At 36.3% G+C, this 9,036-nt stretch overlaps 1 non-coding gene across 1 annotated transcript; it reads right to left on the bottom strand.

Moving 5' to 3' along the window:
* Positions 1–1,678: 1,678 nt before the first annotated feature.
* On the bottom strand, positions 1,679–1,750 carry TRNAY-AUA (transfer RNA tyrosine (anticodon AUA)). The gene has a single exon. It is a non-coding gene; the product is annotated as a tRNA-Tyr (tRNA).
* Positions 1,751–9,036: the final 7,286 nt, after the last annotated feature.

Raw genomic sequence — 9,036 nt, 5'->3', positions numbered from 1 at the left:
AACAGAATAGAATAGAACAGAATAGAATAGAACAGAATAGAATAGAACAGAATAGAACAGAATAGAATAGAACAGAATAGAATAGAACAGAATAGAATAGAACAGAACAGAATAGAATAGAACAGAATAGAATAGAACAGAATAGAATAGAACAGAATAGAATAGAACAGAATAGAATAGAACAGAACAGAATAGAATAGAATAGAACAGAATAGAATAGAACAGAATAGAATAGAACAGAATAGAATAGAACAGAATAGAATAGAACAGAATAGAATAGAACAGAACAGAATAGAATAGAATAGAACAGAATAGAATAGAACAGAATAGAATAGAACAGAATAGAATAGAACAGAATAGAATAGAACAGAACAGAATAGAATAGAATAGAACAGAATAGAACAGAATAGAATAGAACAGAATAGAATAGAACAGAATAGAACAGAATAGAATAGAATAGAATAGAACAGAATAGAATAGAATAAAACAGAACAGAATAGAATAGAATAGAACAGAATAGAATAGAACAGAATAGAACAGAACAGAATAGAACAGAATAGAATAGAACAGAATAGAACAGAACAGAACAGAACAGAATAGAATACAATACAATACAATACAATACAATACAATACAATAGAATAATCGATACTTGCGCTTTCATATTGCTACAATGATATTTTCTGATTAGTGGAACACCTGAACTTTAATGGGGTCTATAAAAGGGCTGCTACCAGGTGTATAATTACTATATTTCGGCATGGTCGAGCATAAAATATATAAATAAATAAATAAATATATATATATATAAATAAATAAATAAATAAATAAATATCTAAATATACAAATAAATAAATAAGCAAATAAACAAACGAAAACAAATAAATAAAAAACAAGCAAATAAAAAACCAAATAAGTAAGTAAATATGTAAATAAATAAATAAATAAAAACGTAACAAATAATTGGTTTACTTCTAACAATTCGAAAACTGAACTTAACTAGCGTACAGGCCTACGTAATTCCTCACAAATAAATGTGACTCAACTAACGTAAGTTGTTAAATGTTGTATGACAGGTTCAAATAAGCACGAAATTTGATACACCAGTATTCCGACATGGTGAGAAGTGCTTATCTGCTTTTTGTGCTGCAAACGTAACTTGACGAGCGCCATTCTTCAAACGCATATCTGAGGTTGCAACTATAGTGAGGATCACGTAAGAGCAGTTCCTAAAAGGCTAAATTGGCCATCTCTTCAGTGTTGCCAACTAATACCAGATATCACTAAAGAAAGTAATATCACAATGTCATGTACTAAAATAATAATAATAATAATAATAATAATAATAACGATATCGGCTGATATCCCGCGAAAACATATTAGCGAACCAATGCCGACAAAGCCTCAAATCATACATACGATGTGTTGCTTATTTACTTATTTACCACATCTCCTCTTTATGTTGGGGAGTGTTTTCTAAATAATAATAATAATAATAATAATAATAATAATAATAATAATAATAATAATAATTTGTGAAAGAGAATATTTTTCCTCTTGAACCTCTCGCATATTATGTTGGTAATTAGTACATTAATATGATCCAATATTTAAATGTACTTTGTCTGACAACATGAAATTTATTCGATGAAAGAGTAACGGAACGGAGAAAAATTCTCTCCGGCGCCGGGATTTGAACCCGGGTTTCCAGCTCTATGTGCTGATGCTTTATCCACTAAGCCACACCGGATACAACTCCGACGCCGGTTAGAATCGTCTCAGATTAAGCTCCCGGCGCCGGAGAGAATTTTTCTCCGTTCCATTACTCTTTCATCGTATGATGACGCAGAGTATCTGCATGGAAATATCATATGTACTTCGGTACATTATAATAATATATATGAAATTTATTGCTTTGATTAAACAGTTTGCGATTCACGAGACCTAACCTAAAAATGTATTTCGTTTGATCATATAAATCATTAGTACAAACTCCGAAAACCGAATGCCACTTTGAAATATATCCTTAAAAATACTTTACACCTAATGAAAATTCCGAGAATGACCGGAACTCGAATCCGGACAACCTGCATGGCATGCAAAAGATCTAGACCATTCAGCCACCGCACGAACAACCAAAACCTTACCCACAAGTGTTGCAAACTATATTTTATTCAGTTACTTCAATCAAGAAAATGTTTGATGTTTATATAAACGTTTATAGAGGCCTACATGAGCAGATTGCGGAAGGAACGGACGGAAGGACGGACGGATCGATGGACAGACAGCTGGATAAACGGATGGACGTACGAACAGACAAAGAAAAGGTGGGACAGACTGACAGATGATTTTTACATGATATGATTCATAATTATGGTTGGAATTATGGACTCATTGGTGATTGAATTGACAGATCAAATGGTATTTGAATATGTGGATAAAAGTGTGTTTGAATCGGTAATGGTGATTGAATTGATGGATAAATAGTGCTTGAATTTATGGACTAAATGGTGGTTGAATTTATGCACCAATAGCGGTTGAATGTATGGATCGAATGGTGTTTGAATTTATGGATTCAATGGTGGTTGAATGTATGGATCCAATGGTGGTGGAATGTATGCATCAAATGATGTCTGAATACATGGATCCAATGGTGGTTGGATATATGGATTCAATGGTGGTTGTAGGTAAGAATCCAATGGTTGTTGAACTTATGGATCTAATGGCGGTTAAATATATGGTTGAAATGGTGGTTGAATGTATGACTCAAATGGTGGTGGTATTGATGAATGATATCGTTGTTGAATGTATGAATGAAATGGCGGTTGAATGTATAGTTCAAATGGTGGTTGAATGTATGAATCAAATTGCAGTTGAATTGACGCATCAAATCGTGGTGAAACTGATAAATCAAATAGTAGTTGAATGTATGGATCAATGGTGGTTGAATTGGTTGATCAAATGGTGGTTGAATATTGGGATGTAATTGTGGTTGAATGTATGGATCAAATCTACTGAATAAATGGATACAGTAGTGGTTGAATGTATGGATCCAATGCTGGTTGAATGTATGGATGTAATGGTGGCTGAATGTATGGATCCAATGATGGTTGAAAGTATGGATTCAATGGTGGTTGAATGTATGGATCCAATGGCAGCGGAATGTATGCATCTAATGGTAGCTGAATGTATGGATTCAATGGTAGCTGAATGTATGGATTCAATGGTAGCTGAATGTATGGATTCAATGGTGGCTGAATGTATGGGTCCAATGGTGGCTAAATGAATGGATTCAATGGTAACTGAATGTATGGATCTAATGTGACTGAATGCATGTTTCCAATGGATCAAATAGTGTTTGAATGTATGGATCCAGTGCTGTGTGAATATATGGGTACATTGATGGTGAACGTATCGATTCATTGGATGTACGGACAGTCGGATGGATTGATGCATGGAAGATTGGAAGAATGGCTAAATAGCTACAGTACGTTAGCTGATTTTTTGGTTAGATACAAAGAGTGGTCTACACATAAAAAATAGGTTGGCAGGCACAGAGATAAACACATTAATAATTAAACTGGTAAAGCAAACTTAAACATTTAAATATTTTTGGCATCTATGCAAAAAATAAAATAAAGGACACAAGGCGCACGATTTTCTCAGCTATTCGTATCTAAGACAGCCTCCAAGAAAATATCTGTACTCTATATGAATGAACAACTATTTCATATACATGGTGAGCTATTCATACCACTCAAGGATGCAGTCAAGGCGCAAAATCCGGTTCACTAATAATCCTAAGAGCCGGACTCGATAGCTGTTATCTCAGTCGACCAGAAACTCTATTTATTATAAATAAAAATAGATAGCGTAATTGAAGCCAATTCCATTAACGGATATTCAGTCAATTTTATATGCCATTCACATAATACGAGGGAATAATAACATCTATTCACTTGTATACTAATTACAAAATTGATTTCTTTTCCCTTGAATTGTTCGTTATTGAAAGAGTGAGCTATAAACTACAGTTGATTATATGAAACTCATTTATAGATATATTGCAAGAATTAATTTCAAGTTTACAAACACCAAACATTACTTTAACTACAATAACCAAAAATGTATTTAAAAATAGGCTTAAGGACTTTACTAATAGACGGTACTATATTATACATACTGATATTTTGTTATTTGTGGTGTTGTGTCACGTATGGGCGAATTCCGAAATGCATATAGAGTGTTAGTTGGGAGGCCGGAGGGAAAAAGACCTTTTGGGGAGGGTGAGACGTAGATGGGAAGATAATATTAAATGGATTTGAGGGATGTGGGATATGATGATAAAGACTGGATTGGTCTAGCTGGGGATAGGGACCTATGGCGGGCTTATGTGAGGGCGGCAATGAACCTCCGAGTTTCTTAAAAGCCAGTAAGTAAGTAAGTGTTGTATCAGTGAAGAAGTGTGTTGTGTCAGTGAAGTGTGTTTGTGTCAGTGAAGCTTTATAGTTTATAGTGGTAGTGCAAAGTATTTGATCAGTGAAATGTTTTTGAAGTGTTAGTGAAATCAGGATAGAATCAATGAAATGTGTCGTAGTTCCAGTGCAGTGAGTGAGTTGACAACTAAATGAGTGTAGTGCTGAAAGGTACTTGTGCAGGTATGAACATATCATACTCGTGGGTTTTAGTTCGAACTTAGGGTTAAGATATAAATTATATTTATTTTAAATGATTTTAATTGATCGTGCTTCACTTAATTTAGGATGCTCATTATTATTATTATTATTATTATTATTATTATTATTATTATTATTATTATTATTATTATTATTCAGTTGAGAAAATTTTATCATCCTGTCTGCTGTCAAAAATCTGAAAGTTAGAATTTATAAAACAGTTACAGTATATTACCGGTTGTTCTTTATGGTTGTGAAACTTGGACTCTCACTTTGAGAGAGGAACATAGGTTAAGAGTGTTTGAGAATAAGGTGCTTAGGAAAATATTTGGGGCCAAGAGGGATGAAGTTACAAGAGAATGGAGAAAGTTACACAACATAGAATTGCACGCATTGTATTCTTCACCTGACATAATTAGGAACATTAAATCCAGACGTTTGAGATGTGCAGGGCATATAACACGTATGGGCGAATCCAGAAATGCATATAGAGTATTAGTTGGGAGGCCGGAGGGAAAAAGACCTTTAGGGAGGCCGAGACGTAGATGGGAAGATAATATTAAAATGGATTTGAGGGAGGTGGGATATGATGATAGAGACTGGATTAATCTTGCTCAGGATAGGGACCAATGGCGGGCTTATGTGAGCGCGGCAATGAACCTCCGGGTTCCTTAAAAGCCAGTAAGTAAGTAAGTAAGTAAGTATTATTATTGTTATTATTATTATTATTATTATTAGTCACCATTGCCACCGGGTATTTACCGATTTGCAGTGTGAATAAATACATAGTCTACATACGTTTCTATATTGCAATGAAAACCAGAAACTGGTACCGAAGTGGGACAACGTACCTCTCTGAAAGTGGCTCAAAACAATATTGTAGAATCTAATAAATTTTACTTTGGAGATTAGATTAATTTCTTGTCACAACACACTCCAACTAGAATTTTGCTGTAAAACCGACATTGCTTATGAAACTGTATCTGTAATTTTGTTAACATTTATAAACTTGAAACCAATGGATATTTACTTCGGTATCCATCGCAAGCGAACCTGGAAACTTTTCGAAATTATTTCAACATAATTGTATATTGTATTCCGTCCTTCCGTGATCCCATTCACGGCCTCCATAAGTGATGTACCATCCAGGGCATGTTACGTTCCCGATTGAAGGAATTATCTTGTACAACAGAAAGAATAGCAAGGCTTATCTGCAGATAAGGACACAATAAGCATTGTTCGTGCTGATGTGCTGCCAATCCGCCACGCCATTGTACTCTGCGTCCATAACTGCGTATATGTGTAACGGAATACTAAGGCTGGAAAACCGTCGCGTCATTATGACTTGTAATTTCCATCGTTCGTTGAAAACAGAAACAAAAATGTAGTGGAATGTAAAATTTTTTGTCTTTTCAGTATCCATTTGAAGAAGTAACTTGTATAACAGCTGTTTACTGGGTTGTTCACAATCAGTCGCGTGTTGGGATTTATTATCTATAATTACTTACTGGCTTTTAAGGAACCCGGAGGTTCATTGCCGCCCTCACATAAGCCCGCCATTGGTCCCTATCCTGAGCAAGATTAATCCATTCTCTATCATCATATCCCACCTCCCTCAAATCCATTTTAATATTATCTTCCCATCTACGTCTCGGCCTCCCTAGAGGTCATTTTCCCTCCGGCCTCCCAACTAACACTCTATATGCATTTCTGAATTCGCCTATACGTGCAACATGCCCTGCACATCTCAAACGTCTGGATTTAATATTCCTAATTATGTCAGGTGAAGAATACAATGCGTGCAGTTCTGTGTTGTGTAACTTTCTCCATTCTCCTGTAACTTCATCCCTCTTAGCCCCAAATATTTTCCTGAGAACCTTATTCTCAAACACCCTTAACCTATGTTCCTCTCTCAAAGTGAGAGTCTAAGTTTCACAACCATAAAGAACAACCGGCAATATAACTGTTTTATAAATTCTAACTTTCAGATTTTTTGACAGCAGACTGGATGATAAAAGCTTCTCAACCGAATAATAACAGGCATTTCCCATATTTATTCTGTGTTTCATTTCCTCCCGAGTATCATTTATATTTGTTACTGTTTCTCCAAAATATTTGAACTTCTCCACCTGTTCGAAAGATAAATTTCCAATTGTTATATTTCCATTTCGTACAATATTCTCGTCACGAGACATAATCATATACTTTGTCTTTTCAGGATTTACTTCCAAATCTATCTCTTTACTTGCTTCCAGTAAAATCCCCGTGTTTTCCCTAATCGTTTGTGGATTTTCTCCTAACATATTCACGTCATCCGCATAGACAAGCAGTTGATGTAACCCGTTCAATTCCAAACCCTCTCTGTTATCCTGGATTTTCCTAATGGCATACTGTAGGGCAAAGTTAAAAAGTAAAGGTGATAGTGCATCTCCTTGCTCTAGCCCACAGTGAATTGGAAATGCATTTGACAAAAATTTACCTATACGAACTCTGCTGTACGTTTCACTGAGACACATTTTAATTAATCGAACTAGTTTGTTGGGAATACCAAATTCAATAAGAATGTCATATAAAACTTCTCTCTTAACCTGTCGAATACAAAATATCTGGTCAGGGATTTAATATCTATGGGTATGATAAAATGGAAGTTCAATTCTGGGGCTGATGTCACTCAAAGACTGAAAGATTCACCTACTAGGGCAGGGGTTCCCAACCGGTGTGTCGCGAAATTTTGGAATTTAAAAATAAATTTTATGCCATCCAGAAAGTCTCTTTACAACACATTTCTTATTTAAAATGAAGTCTTTGATATGGTAGATTTTACTTTGAGACAGACTTTACCAATGAAACGTGAACACCTGCAACAATGCCCAGTTTAATTTTAATTCTTTACAATACTGATGAATATTATAGATTTATTAATTTGTCATACAGAATAATATATGTAATATTGACAATTAATATTTGAGGAGAAAAATTCGCTCCGGCGCCGGGGATCGAACCCGGGTCCTTGCTTCTACGTACCAAGCGCTCTGACCACCGAGCTACGCCGAATTCAATTCACAGTACCGGATCGAATCTTCCTCCTTCAGTGTTTCCCTTTGTGGCCTGACTCCATGTTAGGCATATATGTTGACGTATGTGTCCAATGTCAACTGCCATTATACTAGGAGCGCACTCAGCTGAGTGACTTATTTGGCCGGGATTCCGCAGTTACGTGCACAGTAATCTGTACAGACATATGCACTGTTAGCTATGACAATATTATAGATTTATTAATCTGTCATACAGAATAATATCTGTAATATTGACAATTAATACTTGAGGAGAAAAATTCGCTCCGGCGCCGGGGATCGCACCCGGGTCCTTGGTTCTACGTACCAAGCGCTCTGACCACTGAGCTACGCCGAAACATTGACGGAGGAGAATTCGATCCGGCGCTGTGGATTGAATTCTGCGTAGCTCAGTGGTCAGAGCGCTTGGTACGTAGAACCAAGGACCCGGGTTCGATCCCCGGCGCCGGAGCGAATTTTTCTCCTCAAATATTAATACTGATGAAGAAAGTACTCCTGCTAAAATCTGGCCAGCGAAAGGCACTGTAACGGTTTTCCTACTTTCAGCAAGTGCCATGAGGTCTTGGTGGAAAGAGGATTTTTCTTCGAGTGCGTCGGGTTTTTATGTGATTCTCGTTCCACCGGAGCTCCACTACCGCCTCGATGTCTCGGCCACCTGTTCGGATTAGAGGCTTTTAAATGCAAACAGCGGACTCCACAAAAGACGAACAATGTCACGTCCCAGACCGAGGCGAGGTCATCGCGTGCACGGGAGCCGGCACGGTGCCGACTGGGTGACTCGGCCTGCATTAGTCCAACGTTCGTCATAACGATCATTCTTACCGTATGTGAATGCACAGATACTGGAAAGTCACATTTTTAAATTTTGTTAATTGCTGCATTGGAATCGTTAAGTCCAGGAATTGGACCTCAGACTCATTTCGCCTTCATTACATAATTTCATTAAATATCTTTAATAGTTACAGGTTGATCGGGAGAAAATGATGTTCCGAAATTCGCCTATAGATGACATCTGTCTGTGGGAGCTGCACGTATCAAGAGAAGCAGCAGGAGCAATAAGCGGATTGTGTTTATATTTTCCCCGCCAATCATAAAATATTTTGATATGATACCTATTGCATAAAAGGAGAGATCTGTAACTGAAACTCGAGTAATATATTTCAATATTATTTGTATTTATCCTGGTAATAATGAACAGTTTGACTCGTAGACATTTCGTTTTTTCAGCATTAACTTCCCATGATTTTACGAGAAGATTCGAAGAGAACGGCAGTTACGTAGACTTT

Source organism: Periplaneta americana, chromosome 5 (genome assembly GCF_040183065.1).
Source record: "Periplaneta americana isolate PAMFEO1 chromosome 5, P.americana_PAMFEO1_priV1, whole genome shotgun sequence".
Taxonomy (NCBI): domain Eukaryota; kingdom Metazoa; phylum Arthropoda; class Insecta; order Blattodea; family Blattidae; genus Periplaneta; species Periplaneta americana.
This window is presented reverse-complemented; position numbering and strand designations above follow the sequence as displayed.